General features: G+C 41.7%; 1 protein-coding gene and 1 long non-coding RNA gene across 21 annotated transcripts in view; one reads left to right on the top strand and one right to left on the bottom strand.

The window, feature by feature from the left end:
• The window catches only part of TMEM232 (transmembrane protein 232), a 257,294-nt gene that overhangs the window by 187,245 nt on the left and 48,793 nt on the right, over positions 1-21,256 (top strand). The window lies entirely within an intron of this gene.
• LOC129641163 (uncharacterized) lies at positions 9,168-15,353 on the bottom strand. Its single transcript, XR_008709136.1, has 3 exons — positions 14,635-15,353; positions 10,601-10,685; positions 9,168-9,345 (listed from the first exon to the last, which is right to left on the bottom strand). It is a non-coding gene; the product is annotated as an uncharacterized LOC129641163 (long non-coding RNA).

Raw genomic sequence — 21,256 nt, 5'->3', positions numbered from 1 at the left:
GGGGATGACAGAGGATGAGGTGGTTGGATGGCATCACCGACTCAAAGGACATGAGTCTGAGTAAGCTCCTGGAGTTGGTGATGGACAGGGAGTCCTGGCGTGCTACAGTGCTAAGTCACTTCAGTCGTGTCCGACTCTGTGCGACCCCATAGACGGCATCTCACCAGGCTTCCCCGTCCCTGGGATTCTCCAGGCAAGAACACTGGAGTGGGTTGCCATTTCCTTCTTCAACACATGAAAGTGAAAAGTCAAAGTGAAGTCGCTCAGTTGTGTCTGACTCTTAGCGACCCCAGGACTGCAGCCCACCAGGCTCCTCCGTCCATGGGATTTTCCAGGCAAGAGCACTGGAGTGGGTGTCATCGCCTTCTCCGGTGCTACAGTCCATGGGGTCATAAAGAGTCGGACACAACTGAGCAAATGAACTGAACTGAACTGAAGGCCATCTATGTTACCATTGTCTGTCTCTTGGTGGTATAAGGCCCACAAATCTGAAAATTAAAAGCTTCATCTTCAAAATACAGCAAGCAAGGTAACTTAAAAAGCTAAAAGCTATTCTTTTTCATAAAAATGCAAATCATCTAGCCCATAGAAGGAAAGGCCATTAAGGAAAAATATCAACGTGGCTAAAGTGGGATAAGAGTGACATCTGGAAAATGCTCACGGAGTTGAGATACTCTCTTTTTTTTTTAGCATTTCAAAAATTTATTCATTTATTTACTTATTTGCATTTGGTTGCCCCAGGTCTTCGGTTTTGTGTGCGGGCTTTCTCCAGCTGCGGTGAGCAGGGGCTCCTCTCTAGCTGCAGTGCTCAGGCTTCTCACAGTGCGGCTTCTCTTTTGCAGAGCACGGGCCCCAGGTGCAGGGCCTTCCGTAGCTGAGCTCCTGGGCTCTGGAACACTGGCTCAGTCGTTGTGCGCAGGCTTAGCTGCTTTGTGGCATGCGGGATCTTCCCAGATCCGGGATGGAACCTGTCTGTGTCTCCTGCATTGGCAGGCGGATTCTTCCCCCTGAGCCACCAGGGAAGCCCAAGATACTCTTTCATGACCCTTGTCATACCCTTGTCATTAGGCTGCTCACTGCATCACAGGCCATCGACTCTCAGTTCTTTGTGTGAAAAGATCTGGAATCATCACAACCATATTTCTTCTATGTTAATCACAAATTTGTTTTTTATGGTCATTTTATTATGAAGTTTATTTTTTATGATCACATACCACGTAGGGCTGCTATCACAAAAGACCACAGACTTGAGGGCAGTTCCAGAGGCTACAGGGCCAAGATGAAGAGCTCAGCAAGGCATGTCTTCTCCGTGGCTTGTAGGCTGCTGCCTTCTTACTATGACCTCATGTGGGCTTCTATGTCTGATGTCTCTTAGTGTGTTGGAATTTTTTCAGATTGGATTAGGGCTCATCTATGTGACCTCTGGGCTTCCCTGGTAGCTCAGCTGATAAAGAATCCGCCTGCAATGCAGGAGACCTGGGTTTGATCCCTGGGTTGGGAAGATCCCCTGGAGAAGCAGATAGGCTACCCACTCCAGTATTCTGACCTGGAGAATTCCATGGGCTGTATAGTCCACGGGGTCACAAAGAGTCGGACACGACTGAGTGGCTTTCACTTTATGTGGCCTCTTTTTCATCTTATTTACCTCTTCAAGGCTCTGTCTCCAAATATAGTCACATTGTGAGTTGCTGTGGCTTAGGGCTGCAGTATATGAATGTGGGGGACACAGTTTGGTTCATAACACATACTAATAAGATTTCTTTTGAATTTTAGTATTACACATAACAAGAAAACTGAAGCTAGAAACCCGTAATAATATATGATCTTTTAAAAAGCGTGGAAAAAAAGAGTTTGTGTCGAGAGGACTCTGTCATCTTTATTCTTTGGAAGCTTTGTCCACAGCCCCAAGTGCATCATCGTGGTGTAATAGTACGTTGACAAAGTATTTCTGTGAGAACTGAATGCCTTCTATACTAGTTCTTATCTTTCCTACGAGGAATAAGTTTCTCGAGAAAAGATACCATGTTTCATATAAGTATGTATTACACCTCAAACCTACCGCAGGGCCTAGGCACTCGATAAATATTAAGGAAGTGATAGTTGGATGGATGGACGGATGAAATAATTTGCAAGTCACGTGTACATTTAGAGCTGTGATTTAGATATTTTATACCTGAGATTATTGCTAATGAGAAATACTCTCGATTATGACAAGAGACACCTTAGGAATATTATTCTTTAGTGTACATAAAACTAGATCTTAAAATATGACTGCCAAACAGATTTAAGAAAGATTTTATTACATGGCGACCAGCCAAAACCATTGAGCAGAAAATAGAAAGGAAATAAAATTATACTGTCTTGAAATCCAGGTGGAGTTTTGCACATTCTTTCTCATTAAACATCTATCTTGTTTCCTATCTGAGTTTCAGAGGCAAAGGAAGAGCTATGAACATTTGACGTATACTTAGTTCCAAATAGACTGTAAATTCTCAGTAGTTGGGTGTGCAAGCCAGGAGGTCTGTTTATATTATTCACTTTCTGCACTGTAGTTCTCTGAACATAAATTTCTCCTTCTTTAGGATTGTTTTACCCATCACCAAGAAATACCTATATCTTCAGCTTAACAAGAAAAATTTTAAATATCCAAGCAACAGTCATAATTTTGCTTCCTGGTGATAACTGCCAACAACATTTGTAAAATAAGCCTGCTAACATTTAGGTATATTTAAATATGTGTGTATATTAAATCCATATAAATATGAAGGTAAGTCTATCTCAGATTCAGCAAGGCTCCAAAAGGATGTACATGCTGAAATGAACTACTATGCAGGGCTTCTTGAGAACTAGCGAAAGGGAAGGTTTGATTACCAGTCGCCAACGACTGGACTTCCCCGGTGGCTCAGCGGTCAAGATCCGCCCGCAGTGCAGGAGATGCCAGTTCAGTCCCGGGGGGTCAGGAAGGCCCCCTGGAGCAGGGCATGGCAACCCACTCAGTGTTCTTCCCCGGGAAGTCCCATGGGCAGAGGAGCCTGGAGGGCTCCCGTCCGCGGGGTCGCACAGAGTCGGACCGACGCAGCGACTGAACAGCAGCCACGAGGCAGTGAGCAGGGCGGCGCTCCTGAGCGCTCCTGAGGGGTTCAGGGGGCGCGTCGCCTTTGGAGGAGGCTGCGGTCTGAGTCCGCCCTCTCGGGCGAGTCCGCTCTGGCGTCATCGCGAGGGCAGGGCAGGCGGCTCATTTAGCGTCCTCGGCACTTTGTGAGAGGCGTCAGGCCGGAAGGACACACGGTGTTCTTCAGGGTCGAGAGAAGGGCCGTCCAGGAGTGAGAGGCGTTCAGCGCCGAGGCCTGCAGGGAGGCAGCGGCTGAGCGGAGCAGCGATGGTCTCGGGGAGCGAGAGGAGCCACGCTTCTCGTGGAGGTCCTGCCCTTTGAGGACCTCCAGGAAGCACGTTTAAGGCCTGTGGCTGCGAGGGAGCGTCCCTGCCGGCTCAGACAGTGAAAGCACCCGCCTGCACGCAGGAGTCCGGGGTTCGATCCTTGGGTCAGGAAGATCCCCTGGAGGAGGGCATGGCTCCCCAGTCCAGGGTTCCTGCCTGGAGAATCCCATGGACGGAGGAGCCTGGCGGGCTACAGTCCACGGGGTTGCAGAGTCGGACAGGCTCCGAGGGCAGCTGTGCCGCGGCAGGGTAGCGCGGGCAACAGCAATCGTTCTGACCGTCCCCTCCTCTCCCCACTTCCGCTACTTCCGTCCCGCCCACCCTGGGAGGGGGCCAGGGTCAGCAAGCAAGGCTTCTGGAGAGAAAGAAGTCATCTGTGCCCACCCTTCTTAGCACTGTTTCCAAGCTAAGCAATAGTGATCTAATGAAGTTTGCCCATTAAATTTGACTATTTTAATAATTGAAGCGAAAACTAAAGTGACTGAAGAAATATTTTTTCTAAAGTGATCATAAAGCACTAGATCTGGCCTGATCTAAGATATCGGAGAGATCTAGATCCAGCTAAAAACCAGTTGGAAAGGAGAGCCTGGAGGGAATTAAAGTGATATATTTTTTATACACTGCAGAATTCTGTTCTTTCAACATTATGTATACAAATACCCACACACGAACCAAATATAGCACACTATTAAATATACACAATGAATTACACTCACCATAAATCTGTACATATATAAAGTGGCTGTATTTAACACACTGTTTTAGAGTTTTACAGCTAGCCTTCTTGGTGGTGCAGTGGTAAAGAATCAGCCTGCCAATGCAGGACATGCAAGAGATGCAGGTTCCATCCCTGAGTGGGGAAGATCCCCTGGAGTAGGAAGTGGCAACCTATTCCAGTATTCTTGCCTGGAAAATACCATGGACAGAGGAGCCTGGTGGGCTACATACAGTCTATGGGGTCGCAGAGTCAGACATGTCTGAGCATGTATATGTGCATTTTTCATTTATCTATATATCATGATCAAGTATTTTTTTTTCTGCAGCATTATTTGTAATTACTTCAAAAAACCCTGATTACTCATTTCATTTGACTATTTCCCTGTGGCTGGCCATTTATATTTTGTTAAATTCATACATGTTTAAATTAGTGTTTGCTGAAGTTAATATCCTTATAATGAATAAGTAGTGAACATTTTTCTTTATTAATTAGAACAAGAGAGTAATAAGCATGGACTTGTGGTCACAGAGATGCACAGTTAAGAAGAATTTAATGAAGTATAGTTGATTTACAGTGTTTCAGGTTTATTGCCAAGTGAATCCATTTTATATATATTCTTTTTCAGATTCTTTCCCATTATAGGTTATTACAAGATACTGAATATAGAGTTCTGTGCTGTACAGTCAGATTCTTGTTTATCAGTAGAGTGCATCTGTTCATCTCAAGCTCCCAATTTCCCCTCCCTCCTTTCTCCTTTGGTAACCATAATCTTGTTTTTTCTGCCTGTGAGTCTTTCTCTGTCTTGTAAATAAGTTCATTTGTATCATATTTTAGATTCCACATATCAGATCAGATCAGATCAGTCGCTCAGTCGTGTCCAACTCGTTGCGACTCCATGAATCGCAGCACGCCAGGCCTCCCTGTCCATCACCAACTCCCGGAGTTCACCCAGACTCATGTCCATCGAGTCAGTGATGCCATCCAGCCATCTCATCCTCTGTCATCCCCTTCTCCTCTTGCTCCCAATCCCTCCCAGCATCAGAGTCTTTTCCAATGAGTCAACTCTTCGCATGAGGTGGCCAAAGTACTGGAGTTTCAGCTTTAGCATCATTCCTTCCAAAGAAATCCCAGGGCTGATCTCCTTTAGGATGGACTGGTTGGACCTCCTCGCAGTCCAAGGGACTCTCAAGAGTCTTCTCCAACACCACAGTTCAAAAGCATCAATTCTTCGGCGCTCAGCCTTCTTCACAGTCCAACTCGCACATCCATACACGACCACAGGAAAAATCATAGCCTTGACTAGACGGACCTTTGTTGGCAAAGTAATGTCTCTGCTTTTCAATATGCTATCTAGGTTGGTCATAACTTTCCTTCCAAGGAGTAAGTGTCTTTTAATTTCATGGCTGCAGTCACCATCTGCAGTGATTTTGGAGCCCAGAAAAATAAAGTCTGCCACTGTTTCCACTGTTTCCCCATCTATTTCCCATGAAGTGATGGGACCGGATGCCATGATCTTCGATTCCACATATAGATTATATGATATTTGTCTTCATCTGACTCCCTTCACTTGGTATGAATCCATGTTGCTGCAAATGGCATTATTTCCTTCCACCTTATGTCTGGGTAATATACGCATATTGTATAATTGTATATATAAGCCAAATCTTTTTATCCATTCATCCATCGATGGACATTAGGTTGCTTTCATATCTTAGCTATTGCAAACAGTGCTGCTGTGAACATTGGGATGTATGCATCTTTTGAAATTAGAGTTTTTATCTTTTTCCAATATATGCCCAGGAGTGGAATTGCTGGATTATATGGTAACTCTATTTTTATTATTTTAAGGAACCTCCATAGTGGTTGCATCAGTTTACATTCCTGCCAACAGTGTAGGAGGGTTCCCAGAGGGCATGTATTCTAATAGTTGTTAAGTACTTCCAAACCACCATTCAGAAATCTTTAACCAATTTGTCCTTCCCACCAGTAGTAAATCATGTGCCATTCCCCACACTGTCTGCATTATTAACTTTTAATGCACAGTGTTATTATTTTCCAAAATTAAAGTACAAAGTATGGCATAATGATTGCTAAAATTTGCGTATCTCTGATTACTATGGAGCTGCAAGCTCGACGTTTTTGCTAATTGATTTGCATGATGATATTTTCATTTTCTAATTTTACTGGCCACAGCCTCCTGTCTTTTGGCCATTTTTTTAAAAAGATAGTCTATTTATATATCTTTTTCTAATGATTCACAATTCTTTTGATATGTTAAAAATTTTAAACTGTCCCATATGTATATTATATTCCTCTGATAATCGTTTACATCTGACCCTTGAACAATGAGGGGGGTAGGAACACTGACCTCCCTTGAAGTCAAACATTCTGTGCAACTTACAGTCAGCCTTCCCTGTCCGTGACTTCCCCATATGCTCGGCCCACATGCAAGGATCCAAGTCCCTGTGTCACCATGCAGCACCGTAGGATTTACTGCTGAAAGAAGCCCGTGTATAAGTGGGTGCGTGCAGTTCAAACCTGGGCTGTTCAAGGATCAACTGTATATTTAAATGTCTTTCTTGTTGTATTAGCCATACAGACAGTTAATTTTCAGTTCTTCTCTAGTCAAATGAGTCATCATTACCCTGCATTTTTCTCTGTCTTTGGTATCAAAATTAGAAGGCTCTTTTTACCTTTATACAATTATATTTATTAATATATTTAAATCTTAAATCTAAATGTAATGAAAGCATTGCAACAAGGCCCTACTGTATAGCACAAGGAACTATATTCAATATCCTGAGATAAGCCAGAATGGAAAAGAATATTAAAAAGTATATATACGTATAACTGAATCATTTTGCTGTATAGCAGAAATTAACATTATAAACCAACTTCAATTTAAAAAAAGAAAAATAAAATTGATTTAATGAAATAAAGTAGCCTATTGAAAGAGTAAAAAATATATATGTATAAAAAATTGCCAAACATGAACTAAATATCAAAGATAATAGAACATGCGCACGAGTGTACCCAGCTTGAGGACACCAGAGCTCTTTCTGCATTTTATTCTCCTTGTTCATATTATTTCTTTCTCTTTAACAAAGTGTATAGTTGCAAATACATTCTCCATCTATTTGTCTTCCGTTTTTCTTCCGAACTAATACTATTCTATTTCAGGGCATTATTCATGTCTAAGTGTCTATTACTTATCCTAGATGTCAATAAGCAATCTACTTCCTTTCTGTAGGGCTTTAAATTTTTATTAAAATTTTTCTAATATGTCTATGTATTTTCAATATGCTTTTTTACTCATTATTGTGTTTTTGAAATTCACTAACATGGGAATTTTTTTCCCCTAACATTATAAACTTTAGAACTACCTGTGCTGTTGGAGAAGGCAATGGCACCCCACTCCAGCACTCTTGCCTGGAAACTCCCATGGACGGAGGAGCCTGGTAGGCAGCAGTCCATGGTGTCGCTAAGAGTTGGACACGACTGAGCAACTTCACTTTCACTTTTCACTTTCATGCATTGGAGAAGCAAATGGCAACCCACTCCAGTGTTCTTGCCTGGAGAATCCCAGGGACAGCAGAGCCTGGTGGGCTGCCGTCTATGGGGTCGCACAGAGTCGGACATGACTGAAGCGACTTAGCAGCAGCAGCAGCAGCATGCTGTTGTTCACAGATCTAGTTCTTCATTTTAACTGCTGTCTAGCATACAGATGTGTGACTAAACCTTAGATCATCTCTTCTGTTAAAAATGAATATTTAGGTAATTCCAACTTTTTTATTTTTCAACTCCAACTAAAGTTAGGATGAATTTTCTAGCTCACGCTTTCTTGGGAACGTGAGTCAGAGCTTCGCTGAGTAAGAGCATAGGTAGAAGAGGAATTGTTGAGTCATACAAGTGTGGCTTTTTCAGTTGTGTCCGACTCTTTGTGACCCCATGGATTAGAGCCCACCAGGCTCCTTTGTCTTCTGACCACCTGGGTAAGGAAGCTTCCCTGGAGGCCCAGATGGTAAAGAATCTGCCTGCAATGCAAGAGACCAGGGTTCGATCGCTGGGTTGGGAAGGTCCCCTGGAGAAGGAAAGGCTACCCACTCCCATATTCATGCCTGGAGAATTCCATGGACATGGTAGCCTGGTGGGCTACAGTCCATGGGGTCACAAGGAATTGGGCATGACCAAGCAACCAACGCTTTCACAAGCGTGCTTTATTAAGCTTTGCCAGCTATTGCCAAATTATTCTCCAAAGTGATTGTATAATTTACAGAATGGTGTGTAAGAACTCACGCTAATCCAAATTTTTGCCGAAACCTAAGTAAAAGAGATTTAAATTTCAGCACCAATGTGATGAATGGTGTCCCAGTGTTGCTCTGCTTTGCATTCTCCTGCTATTCCTTCAGTTGTGCAGCTCTTAATAGGTTGATTAGCTACTTTGAATCTTCTTCAGTGAAAAACATGACCATAGCCTGTGTCATTTTTCTACTGTTGTTTGAAATTTTTTTCATTAATGCAATTTTTAAATTTAAATGTAAATGTTGCTCGGATAGTTCACAAAAATATACATTTTTTGGTAATGTTTTTAGAATATCTTTTCATGTATTAAATTTTCTAAGTTTAGTGTATTCAGCTTATAATTTATAATTCAATTCAATTTATAATTCTGCATTTTTGTATCTTATTCAAAAAATCCCTCCCTATCTTGATATCCTAAGAATATTCTCCCATATCTTGAGAAATGTTCACAGTTTTGTTTTTCACATTTTGGTCTTTAACCCATCTGGAATATTTTATTTTTGTGCACAGTATAAGGGATCTATTTTCATCATTTTTCCTTATGGAATGCAAATCGTCTTGGCCTCGTTTTATTGAATAGTCTATTCTTTTGCAACAGATTTGTGTCTGTCATATACCATACACATATGCTTGTTTATCTATTTCATGCTTTGTTTTTCTGTTTCTTTCCGAAATACTCACTGCTTTAACGATCATATTAATAGCTTAGTAATGAGTCTTTGAGTATATAGGACAAATCCTCTTCTCTAGTTTTTCTTGTAGAACATTTTATCTTTTCTTGATTCTTCACTTCTTTCATGGATCTTAGGATCAATTTGTCCAGTCCTACTAAGAGTCTGTTTTTGAAACTGGAGGATAATTGCTTTACAATGCTGTGCTGGTCCCTGCTGTACACAAACATGAGTCAGCCATGAGTATACGCACCGCCTCCCTCTCGAGCCTCCCCCCCACCCCTCCCCACTCCCACCTCACAGAGCGCCAGGCTGGGCTCCCTGCGTTGTGCAGAGGCTTCCCTTCCTGCTGGCCACTGCTTTACACGTAGCAGTGTGTGTATGCCGATGCTGCTCCCTCGATCCACCCTGCCTTCTCCTGCCACCCCTGTGTCTACAGGTCTGTTGCCTCCATTTCCATCTCTAGTCCTGCCCTGCAAATACATTCATCAGCAGCATTTTTCTAGATTCCATATATAGGTGTTGATATGCGGTATGTATTTTTCTCTTTCTGACTTACTTCACTCTGTATCACAGGCTCTAGCTCACCCACCTCAGTTCAACTCACTCAAATTTGTTCCTTGTTATGGCTGAGTAATATCCCATTGCATACACATAGGACATCTTCTTTATCCGTTCATCTGTTGATGGACATCTAGGTTGTTTCCACGTCCTGGCTATTTGTACATAGTGCTGCAGTGACCAATGAGGTACGTGTGTCTCTGAATTTTGGTTTTCTTAGGGTGTATGTCTGGTGGTAGGATTGCTGGATCATATGGTAGTTTTATTCCTAGTTTTTTAAGGAACCTCCATATTGTTATCCATAGTGGCTATGTTAATTTACATTTCCACCAACAGTATAAGAGGGTTCCCTTTTCTCCACATCCTCTCCAGCATTTATTATTTTGTAGACTTATTGATGATGGCCATTCTGACCAGCGTGAGAGAATACCTCATTGTAGTTTTGATTTGCATTTCTCTAATATTGAGTGATGTTGACCATCTTTTTATGTGTTTGTTGGGTATCTGTATGTCTTCTTTGGAGAAATGTCTGTTTAGGTTACAAATAGTCTTGTTGGAAATTTTATTTGACTTGTAATGGGTTTGTCAATCAATTAAGAATATTTTTGATCTCCATGATAAGTCTCTATTTTATTTAGATCTTTCATTCTTCAATGAAATTATATAAATTTCTTAAAGCACTTCTTGCTAGATACTGCATCAAACTATTGATCCCTCTGTATTAATATTGTTTCCCATAAAATATTTAAACTCTCTTAATAGTCTTGATAGATGGTAGATTCTCTTGTTACGTCTAGGTATACATCATATAACCTATAAATAATATTATATATATACCTATTTCTTTACCTATGTCTAGACTAGGATGTCTAGGTTATCTTGGAAAAAAGTTAGGATAATGAGATCTTACCTTTTTCTCAAAAACAGAAGGAGATTTCTTCTAAAGTCTCACTATTATGTTTATTTTTTTGATGCCATTTTGGACTGACAGTTTCCTGAGTTAAAGAACAAGCTCTGTATTAGTCTATATAAAAAAATAGTTTAATTGCTGGCCCTTTAATTTCAAATGCATTTCCAATATCCTGCATTTGTGCTCTCCTCACAATTGCTGGTTTTGGTATCATATTTGTATGCAGGTGATTTCCTACATTTCCTTTATGTTTGTCTTTATAGGTAAGCTTTTCCATTCATAATTTTCCTTTTTTCTAGTAGTGGCCTTTTCTGCCTAGAGATGTTCCTTTAGCATTTGTTGAAAGCTGGTCTGGTGATGCTGAATTCTGTTAGCTTTTGATTTTCTGTTGAGCTTTTGATTTCTGTCAAATTTCAATGAGAATCTTGCTGGGTAGACTATTGCTGGCTGTAGGTTCTTCCCTTTCATCACTTGAAGTATATTGTGCCACTCCCTTCTGGCCTGCAGAATTTATGCTGAAAAAATCAACTGATAACCTTATGGGAGTTCCCTTGTATATTATTTGTTTCTTTTCCCTTGCTGCTTTTAATGTTGTTGTTTTTTGTTTTTTGTTTTTTTTTTTTTTTGTCTTTGTCAGTTTGATTCCTGTGTATTTGGATGTGTTCCTCCGTGGGTTGATTTATATCCAGCACCTGCAGGAGTTGAGTGACCATGTCCTTCCTCATGTTAGGGAAGTTTTTAGCTATTACCTTTTCAAGTATTTTTTCAGGTCCTTTCTCTCTCTCTCTCTCCTCTCTCTCTCTCTCTTCTCCTTCTGGGATTCCTGTTATTGGAATGTTGGTATACTTAATGTTGTCCCAGAAGTATCTTAGACTGTCTTCATTTCTTTTGATTCTTTATTCTGTTCCACAGCAGTGATTTTCACTGTTCTGTCTTTCAGTTAACTTATCTGTTTTTCTGCCTCAGTTACTATGCTACTGATTCCGTCTAATGTATTTTTCATTTCAGTTACTGTATTTTTCATCTCTGTTCTTTATTTCTTCCAGTCCTTTGTTAAACATTTCTTGCCTCTTCTTGATCCTTGCCTCTATTTTCCAAGACTCAGAATCATCCTTACCATCATTACTCTGAATTCGTTTTCAAGTAGATCACCAGTCTCCACTTCACTTAGTTTTTCTTCTGGGGTTTTATCTTGTTCCTTTATCGCAGACATATTCCTCTGCCATCTTATTTTGTCTTAGCTTTCTGAGAGCATGTTTTCTATTCTACAGGCTGCCAACTTGTAGTTCCTGCTTCCGCTATCTGCCTTCTGGTGGTTGAGGCTGTCTAAGAGGCTTGTGCGGGCTTCCTGACGGGAGTTTCTGCCCAGGGGTGGGTGGAGCTGGTCTTGTCCCTAAGGGGGCAGGGCCATGCTCAAGAAGACTTTACGGAGTCTGCCTGCTGATGGCAGGGCTGTGTTCCCGCCCTGTCGGATGTTTGGTCTGAAGTGTCCTAGCGCTGGAGCTTCGGAGAAGGCAATGGCACCCCCTCCAGTACTCTTGCCTGGAAAATCCTATGGACGGAGGAGCCTGGTGGGCTACAGTCCATGGGGTTGCGAAGAGTCTGACACGACTGAGCGACTTCACTTTCTCTTTTCACTTTCATGCATTGGAGAAGGAAATGGCAACCCACTCCAGCATTCTTGCCTGGAGAATCCCAGGGACGGTGGAGCTTGGTGGGCTGCCGTCTATGGGGTCGCACAGAGTCAGACATGAGTGAAGTGACTTAGGAGCAGCCGTAGCACTGGAGCCTTCAGGCTGTTGGATGGGCCTAGGTCTCGGCAAGGAAATACTGATCTCCAGCAGGGCTCACACCAGTGAGTAATCACCGGAACTGCTGCTGCCAGTCTGTCCCTGCAGCGAGCCGCAGCTGCGTGTTGTCTCCACAGGAGACCCTCTAATGCCACCCTCGGCTCCTATGAGGTCCCTGCTTTTTTCCTTGGCTTCTGGTGTGCACAAGACCCTGTGTGCACCCTCCAAGAGTAGAGTTTCCGTTTCTCCCAGTCCTATGGAATTCCTGTAATCACACCCTGCTGGTCTTCAAAGCCAGATCCTCTGGGGGCTCCTCCTCCATTTCCAAACCCCGATCTGGGAAACCTGATGTGGGGCTCCAGACTGGGAGAACTTCTGTGGTGTAATTATTTTCCAGTCTGTGCATTGCCCTCCTGACATGTACAGGATTTGATTTATCACGATTGTGCCCTTCTGACTGTCTCATTTGGCTTCTTCTTTGTCTTTGGATGTAGGGTCTCTTTCTGGTAGGTTCCAGCATGGTTTTTTGCTGCTCCTGCTCTCGATGGTTGTTTAGCAGTAAGTTGGGTTTTTGGAGGGCTCCCCTGATAGTGCAGTTGGTAAAGAATCCTCCTGCAATGCAGGAGACCCCGGTTCGATTCCTGGGTTGGGAAATCCACTGAAGAAGAGATAGGCTACCCACTCCAGTGTCCTTGGACTTCCCTGGTGGCTCAGCTGGTGAAGAATCCACCTGCAATGCAGGAGACTTGGGTTCAATCCCTGGGTTGGGCAGATCCTCTGGAGAAGGGAAAGGCCATGCAGTTGCAAAGAGTTGGACACAACTGAGCGACTTTCACTTCTACTTTTGTGTTTTTGGTGTTTTTGTAAGAAGAGGTGAGCTGTTGCAAAGAGTTGGACACAACTGAGTGACTTTCACTTCCACTTTTGTGTTTTTGGTGTTTTTGTAAGAAGAGGTGAGCTCACAGCTTTCTACTCCATCATATTGCCAGCTAAATCCAGGAAATTTTAAAATTATCACCTTGGTTGGGCCTTCAGCCTGAAGAGAATAGGACATAACCTCAGGTGATCCCATTTCCAAAGTCAATAGTTTAATTGTCGCTTCAGAATTTAAAGGAAATCCAAACAGGTTACTAGAATGAGCACCCAAATGAAGGAGGATAGAGTAGAGCAATAGGAGATACATCAGCCTTATGTTGCAGTGCTTAGGTATATTTCATATCTTTAATTTTTCATAGGCTTTCCTGACATTCTTCAATGAAGCTGTTTTGGAATTTAAAGCTGTCTGGGGCTTCTGCCTACCAGTTAAAGTGGTTACAATTGTTGAGGATGAGAGTTCTCTCAAAATTTGCCTCAATAAGTTAGAAGTTTTTCCACTTCAAAGGATCCATCATCTGGGTATTGACAACTAGGACCTTAATAGCACTCTAATGAATAAGATGCCAAAGGCATCCCTGCAAGAGAAGGCAAAGGGTGCAGCCCTCACCAGATCCAGAGAGTTCACTCCCAGTGATGGTCTCGGAAAGAAAGGTTGTCAGTGAATGGGCAGAAGCAATGAAGACTAAGACAGAAAAGCCCCCTTAAGGATTTATTCCCTTATGACAAACTACCCTGACTCGGGGTTCCTTTCAGCTAAATGAATACCTAAGAGGGTTGTGCTGTGAGGTTGACGCTTGTGTGTTGTTTTATAGAGCACCTCATGGCATGGAATTTTGAGGTTGGTGCGTGACCTAGTGTGATCTAACGTGTTCTGTGACCACTCTGTCCTTTCATGGGTGCCTTTTTAAGGTGGCACGTGCTCCAGTGACTGTTAAATCCTTCATCTGTGCCCACTGATGGTGTGACTGTGGCTTCCAACATATCCCTTAGGAAAAACTTTTTACCTCATGCTATGTTAACCACAGCAAACTGGTATCTGACCCCACAAACTCACCAGTCTGTGGGGTTGGCACAGACAACAGGCTTTTAAACCTGTGTCTGCATCTTACCCTGTGGAATTTCCTTCTACAACAAATGACACAATAGACAGAGACAAGGAAAAATAAGAACCATTTCTAAGAAGTAAAAGAGCGACAGACCGAGAGTGCTCCACCAAATTTCCCAAGTTGCTTACTCTAGGAGCTAGCCCCACAGATCTTTTCTCCTGCCAACCTAAACTGAGAAAAGGGAAAAAGAACTCTTGCCATCTTGTTTTCAACATACCCTGCAGGCAGAGGTCCTGGAGATGGATTTGATAAGAATTCTCACCTTCTGCTTTTGTCAGATGTCCCAGGATCTTTTAACAGCAGCAGGCTTGGGGCAGGTGCTGTCCAAGCAGTAAACTTGATCCCATCCTCATCACCAGTTGGGGAAAGAAAAAAATTTTCCTCTTCCATTCCAGGTTCTTCTGGCTGGCCTAAGGATTAAATGACATTAGACAGATTAATAGGAGAAAATAACACAAAAAATATAATAATATTTATACATGAGAGAGACAGAAAAACTTAGTAACCTGCATATTTTTTTTCTTTAGGAGAATCAAATATGATCTTTTACTTATTAGTTTCTTAATTTTTTAAGCCAAATTATTTAAGTGATTTTTTAGTTTTATAGTATTTAAAACCTTTTCCTTAAATTTTTTTGAAGAACATTTAAAACTGGTTACTACTTAAGAAGTTTAAGTATTTAAAATAGTTCCTGCTATATAATAAATGCTCAATAAATGATAGCTGTTTTAAATACCTATTACCTATCTTATTTGTAACTTAATATAACTTAAAAATTAAATTATTTTAATTTTTTTCCTCTCCAAACACTCCTCCCATATTTTTGTTAGGAGTAAACTGATTATTTAGATTCTGGGTCATGCTATTAATTTTTTTAATAATACATTTTTAGAGAAGTTTTAGATTCACAGCAAAATTGATCATAGATTGTATAATTTCCACATAATTTTAGTTTTTCTAAATAATTATTTTAGAATAACCTTAGATATGCAGATGACACCACCCTTAAGGCAGAAAGCAAAGAAGAGCTAAAGAGCCTCTTGCTGAAAGTGAAAGACTTGGAGAGTGAAAAAGTTGGCTTACAGCTCAACATTCAGAAAACTAAGATCATGGCATCCAATTCTATCACTTCATGGCAAATAGACGGGGAAACAATGGAAACAGTGACAGACTTTTTTTCTTGGGCTCCCAAATCACTGCAGATGGTGACTGCAGCCATGAAATTAAAAGATGCTTGCTTCTTGGAAGAAAAGCTATGGCCAACCTAGACAGCATATTAAAAAGCAGAGACATTACTTTTTTTGCCAACAAAGGTCCGTCTAGACAAAGCTATGGTTTCTCCAGTGTCATGTATGGATGTGAGAGTTGAACTATAAAGAAAGCTGAGTGCCAAAGAGTTGATGCTTTTGAACTGTGGTGTTGGAGAAGACTCTTGACAGTCCCTTGGACTGGAAGGAGATCCAAACTAAAGAAGGATCCAACCTAAAGATCCATCCTAAAGAAAATCCATCCTGAATATTCATTGGAAGGACGGATGTTGAAGCTGAAACTCCAATACTTTGGCCACTTGATGTGAATAGCTAGCTGACTCATTTGAAAAGACGCTGATGCTGGGAAAGATGGAGGGCAAGAGAAGGGGGCGACAGAGGATGAGATGGTTGGATGGCATCACCGACTCAAGGGACATGAGTTTGAGTAAACTCCAGGAGTTGGTGATGGATGGGGAGGCCTGGCATGCTGCAGTCCATGGGGTCACAGAGAGTGACCCGACCGAGTGACTGAACTGAGCTGTAATAATTATCTTAACGTTTCTATATTGATTTTTATAAGTATCTTGGCGGTGGTTTAGTCGCTAAGTTGCGTTCAACGCTTGCGACCCCACGGACTATAGCCCGCCAGGCTCCTCTGTCCATGGGATTTTCCAGCCAAGAATACTGGAGTGGACTGCCATTTCCTTCTCCAATAAGTACCTTAAAATTATTTAAAATTAACTTTAGGTTTTATGAATTTTATTTGATCGATTATTGATCCTGAGTCTTTCCCCCTTTTTTATTCTCCTCTTTTTGAGTACATTCCAAATCCTGACTTTGGTATTCTGTAGCTTCCTTAACGAAAAGATATTTAAAACTTTGTCTCTGGTCCAAACTGCTAATAATTAACAGTCTTCTTTACTTATAAATCAAATGGAAGGGGAAAAATGAAGAAATATACAAAGGAAGGTCTTTGCTATTTGAAGCTATGAAACTTGAATTACTCAAATGAACAATATAGCTACATAGTATATGTTGATTTTCCTCTTCAAGTTTTCTCCTTAGCAGTATATTCAATTCAGTAGCAGACTTCTATACAAAATACACTAGCGTACATCCATATATGTCCATCCCTACTGTTATTCCCAAGTCATCATCATCTTTCACCCTGGTAATCAATCCAGACTATGCTTTACTGTTAACCTAATATTTTACCTCACTGAATGAATGATTTACGAATGAGGAGACCCTTTCTTCCTGAGTAGAGAAGTAGAGGGGATCTTGACATATTACGGATCTCTACAATGATAATAAGAATATCTCTATCCAAGGGTTAAAAAAGCCCTAATTTATCCGTCACCCAGGTAATGTCCATTTGAACAGTAATTCCTGGAGTCCATGATGGCTGCTTCACGTCCTAGCCCCCGTCATTTTCCCAACTCAGGAGCCTCACAGCACTTGCGTTTAGCTGTAGTTCTGTAGTTCTGTTGCTACTGTTCAGTTGCTAGTCTTCTCTGACTCTGTGATCCCATGCACTGCAGCACGCCAGCCTCCTCTGGCCTCCACGATCTCCAGGAGTTTGCTCAAATTCATGTCCGTGCATGTTCTCTAGTTTAGACCTAGAATGTTTTAATATGGCTTGTATGCTGATAATTTTATTACCTTTTATTTATTATTACTCCTTATTGTTCAAAGTTAATTTTTCTTTATCATCGCCTTATCCTTTTAAGCCAATATTTCCCTTGTGTTATATCCAACTTTAGATTGTCAGTCTGTTGAAACCTTGGATAATATATTTTATTCCTATGTTTTATGCATTAATCTGGAAATAAATGTTCAACAAGCATTCTAATTGATTTATTAATAGGGCTAAATTGGGACTCCTGGGAAAAATGATTCCTTTAAGGATACAAGTAATTATAATTTGAAGTACTTTATATTATTTTGAAAAAGTAGGAGACATATCATACTGGAGCAAATTTGTTTGAAAGAGTGAGCCACTGAATCATGATTTCAGTCTTTACAAGAATGAAAAATGTTTTCCCCAGTGCTTTTGATTAAATTTAATGGATGGCAACTCAATTAGGTTAACATGTCTGGAAAACTGAAATAGTTTGATAGTTAAATAGAGACCGTGATTCTGACATTAAAATCAATACTGAATAAGCCAACATTTTTCTCTGTTACTCCCCTTTAAATTTAAAGGATTATAATTTTTAAAATGATTTTCACATAAGGGTCAATTGTTCCGGTTAAATTCATGAGCAGTATATGTCATGGAGTAGCTGCAAAATAGCATTAATGATACTTTAATTATTATTGAAAAACTTTAGTTCCAGTTTTAGTTCAATCACTTCTTAGCTATGTATGTTTAAGCAGCAGACCTGTTACCTCAGAGCCTCAATTTCTTAATATGAAATCGGAATAATCCTGTCTGCCTTATGTATTCCACATAAGAGTTTCGTGAAATAGTGCCTATCATTAAGGCATTTATACACTCAATAGCATTACTAGAGAAAAATAATTCTTTATCTCAAGAGCCAATTTCATTTTAATAATTTCAAATTCTTATTTGAAAATAAAAGATCAAGTCCTGAAATGTATTTTCTAAATAAAACCACCTTTCTTCTGAGAAACTTGCTTTCAAGCATCCTTTGATGTGCTGACTAGGCCTTGTGACAATCATCAAGATAAAGGAATTTAATTACAACAAAAACTGTAACAATAGCCTCTTTCGCTCCCAGGTAATGCCTGCATGCATGCTCAGCGGCTTCAGTGGTGTTCAGCTGTCTGCAGCCCTATGGACTGTAGCCCGCCAGGCTCCTCTGTCCATCAGATTATCCAGGCAAGAACACTGGAGTGGGTTGCCATTCCCTCCTCCAGGGGAGCTTACTGACCAGGGATGGAATCCGGGTCTCCTGAGGCTCCTGCATCGGCAGGCGGACTCTTCACTACTGAAAGAGTGCACGTTATAGTTCACAGACAGGGACTGACCTGGTAAAACGCCAGCGTCTTGTTCTATTTGGACCACCGTTTGACGTAGAGTGGGTTGGGTGCGGACAGACTAGATGCTTCTGTGGAGACAGTGGTCTCCTGAACCTCGGTTCTGAGCATCCTGCCCCATCAGTGGTGAAAGCGCTTCCTACACGGTAGCTGAAATATAATGTAGGTTGTAACAAAAGATGAACACACGATCCCTGCTTGCTGCAGTTCCGACCATGAAAGCGGAGTAATGAAAAGGAGGAGAGGAAGAAGTGGTGATGCGCTCGCATCTGGCGCCCTGCTCCCACTGACCTTCATCTGGACGTTAGGCTTCCTGGCGACCGCGGTGCCCAGCCACAGGCTGGGGGTCTCTCCCGCCGAGGACAGCCAGGTTTCGCATCTCCCGTGCTGCTGCCGTTTCTGGTGCTCTGAATTCCTTCGTGAAAGCCAGGGTTCTGTCTGGCGCCCTTTTCCTTTTACCTGAAGAAGTTCTTTTTATATCTCTTCTGATGCAAAATAGGCAAGCCTTCTGGTGATGAATTCTTTAACGTTTCTTAAGTCTGGAAAATTATTTATTCTGTCTTAAACTTCGAAAGATATTTTCTGTGGGTAAAGAAGTCTTTGCTGATAGGGCTTTGTTTTGTGTTGGTTTTTTGTTTCAGGACTTTAAAAATGTTCCCCTGACTTCCATCTTTCATTTGTTTCTGTTTTCTCGAGCTGTGTAACTTCGGTAAAGCCCGCTGTCGTCATTATCTTTGTTTCTCTGTACATACTCTATATTTTTTTCTGCGCTTTCATATCTTTCTCTGTATCACTTGCTTCTCAGTAATGTTGTTACGCTTGGTGATTTGCAAGGCGTATCGCCGGGTGCGTTAGGTATTTGGTATCCTGCGTATCGTATTTGCAAGGGGATTTGCAAAGGTGTTACGCCTTGGCATAATTTCGCTATGCCTTGGTGAATTTTATATTTCTTTGCTTAGGCTTTCTTGAGCTTATTGGATTTCTGGATTAGTAGTTTTCAACAATTTGAAAAAAAATCTGGCCATTATTTATTTATTTTTATTTCCCCTCTATTTCTCCTTTTCTCCATGTTCAGCCATTTGAAAATTTTCCACAGTGTACTGAAATGAAGCTATGCTCATCTTGTCTGTTTTCCCCTTTGTGTTTCTGTGTTAAGTTTCTATTGATAAATCTTTGAATTTACTAGATCTTCTCTTTTGGAGTGTTTATTATCCCATTAATCCCAGAAAATGGCTTTTCAAATCACTGGACTTTTTATTTCCAGAAGCTTGATTTCGGTCATTTTTTGTCTTCCAGGTTTCTCTGTAGCATGTCCATCCTTCCCTTCAGCAACTTGAATGTGTGGGATACACTCACAATAGTGTTTAATGCCCTTGTCTACTAAGTCTATAACCTACTCATTATTGGATCAGTTTTGATTGATTTTTCTCCTTATAATGGGATACAGTTTCCTGCTTGTTTACATGCCTCATAATTTTTTTTTATTTGATGCCAGAAATTGTAAATTTTATTTTATTGTTAAGTTTTATTCTGGTACATAGTGAAGTTACTTGGAGTTTGATCCTCTGGGGTCTCAGCCTCATTTTATTTTTTAAATTATTTACTGGGGGCTGTGCTGGGCCCTTGCTGCCGCACGGTCTCCTCTAGGTGCGGCAGTGGAGGCTGCCCTCCGCGGTGGTGCATGGATTCTCACGGTGGCCGCTCCTGTCGCAGCGCCCGGGCCCTGGGCGTGTGGCCTGCAGTGGTCGGGGCTCCGGCGCTAGGGCACAGGCTCAGTTGTGGTGCTTGGCCTCGGCTGTTCTGTGGCACGTGCGGTCTTCCAGGCTCAGGGCGAGAACGCAAGTCTCCTGCACTGGCAGGCAGATTCTTTACCACTGAGCCCCCAGGGAAGCCCTTGTGTCTCACTTTTAAGCCTTGTCAGGGAAGACATTTAACCTGCTTTTAAACTGGGGCTAATTTTTTCCCACTACTGAGGCAAAAGGACTTGATGTGAAGCTCATGAAATACGACTTTTTTTCTATCTCTGACCCAGTGTGAGCACCAAGGATTGGTTTCTCTAATTCGTTTCCAGTCCCTGATGGTGCCCTCAAATGCACGTGCTGATCAACCTTCGCCTGAGGGGTCCTCGGGAGGTCTCCAGAGCTCTGTCTCTGTTCGCTCTCTCCTCTCTGGTGTCTTGCCCTGTGAACTCGAACAGTTTTGGTCCTCACGATACCCCGGTCCATCTCCTCAATTCCGCAAGCCGCCGAGTCCTGTCTGGGTTCTCCTCTCCGACACCACCGTTTGCTGACTTTCGCTGGGCAGTAAGTTAGATGACTTGGCCTCGTCCCTTCCTGTCGTTGGGTATGACTGTCCATCGTAGTTTGACGTTCATGTTTTAAAAATATCTATCTATGTATAGCTATAGGTATACTTTTCTCCTGCCTTAAAAAAACAATTTTTAGGTAAGAGTGTAAATGAAGGGCTGTTACTTCATCTTGCCTGGAGGCTGTCATTCTTCTTAAAGCTACAATCTATCAGGAGAGGAATTGTGAGTGCTGGGAATGTGTCATAAGCATCGAAATGTTTCTTTGTACATGAATGAATCCAGCCAGTGATTGAAAAAAGGAGAAAAATGACAGCCTTTGCTCA

Source organism: Bubalus kerabau, chromosome 1 (genome assembly GCF_029407905.1).
Source record: "Bubalus kerabau isolate K-KA32 ecotype Philippines breed swamp buffalo chromosome 1, PCC_UOA_SB_1v2, whole genome shotgun sequence".
Classification (NCBI taxonomy): Eukaryota; Metazoa; Chordata; class Mammalia; order Artiodactyla; family Bovidae; genus Bubalus; species Bubalus kerabau.
This window is presented reverse-complemented; position numbering and strand designations above follow the sequence as displayed.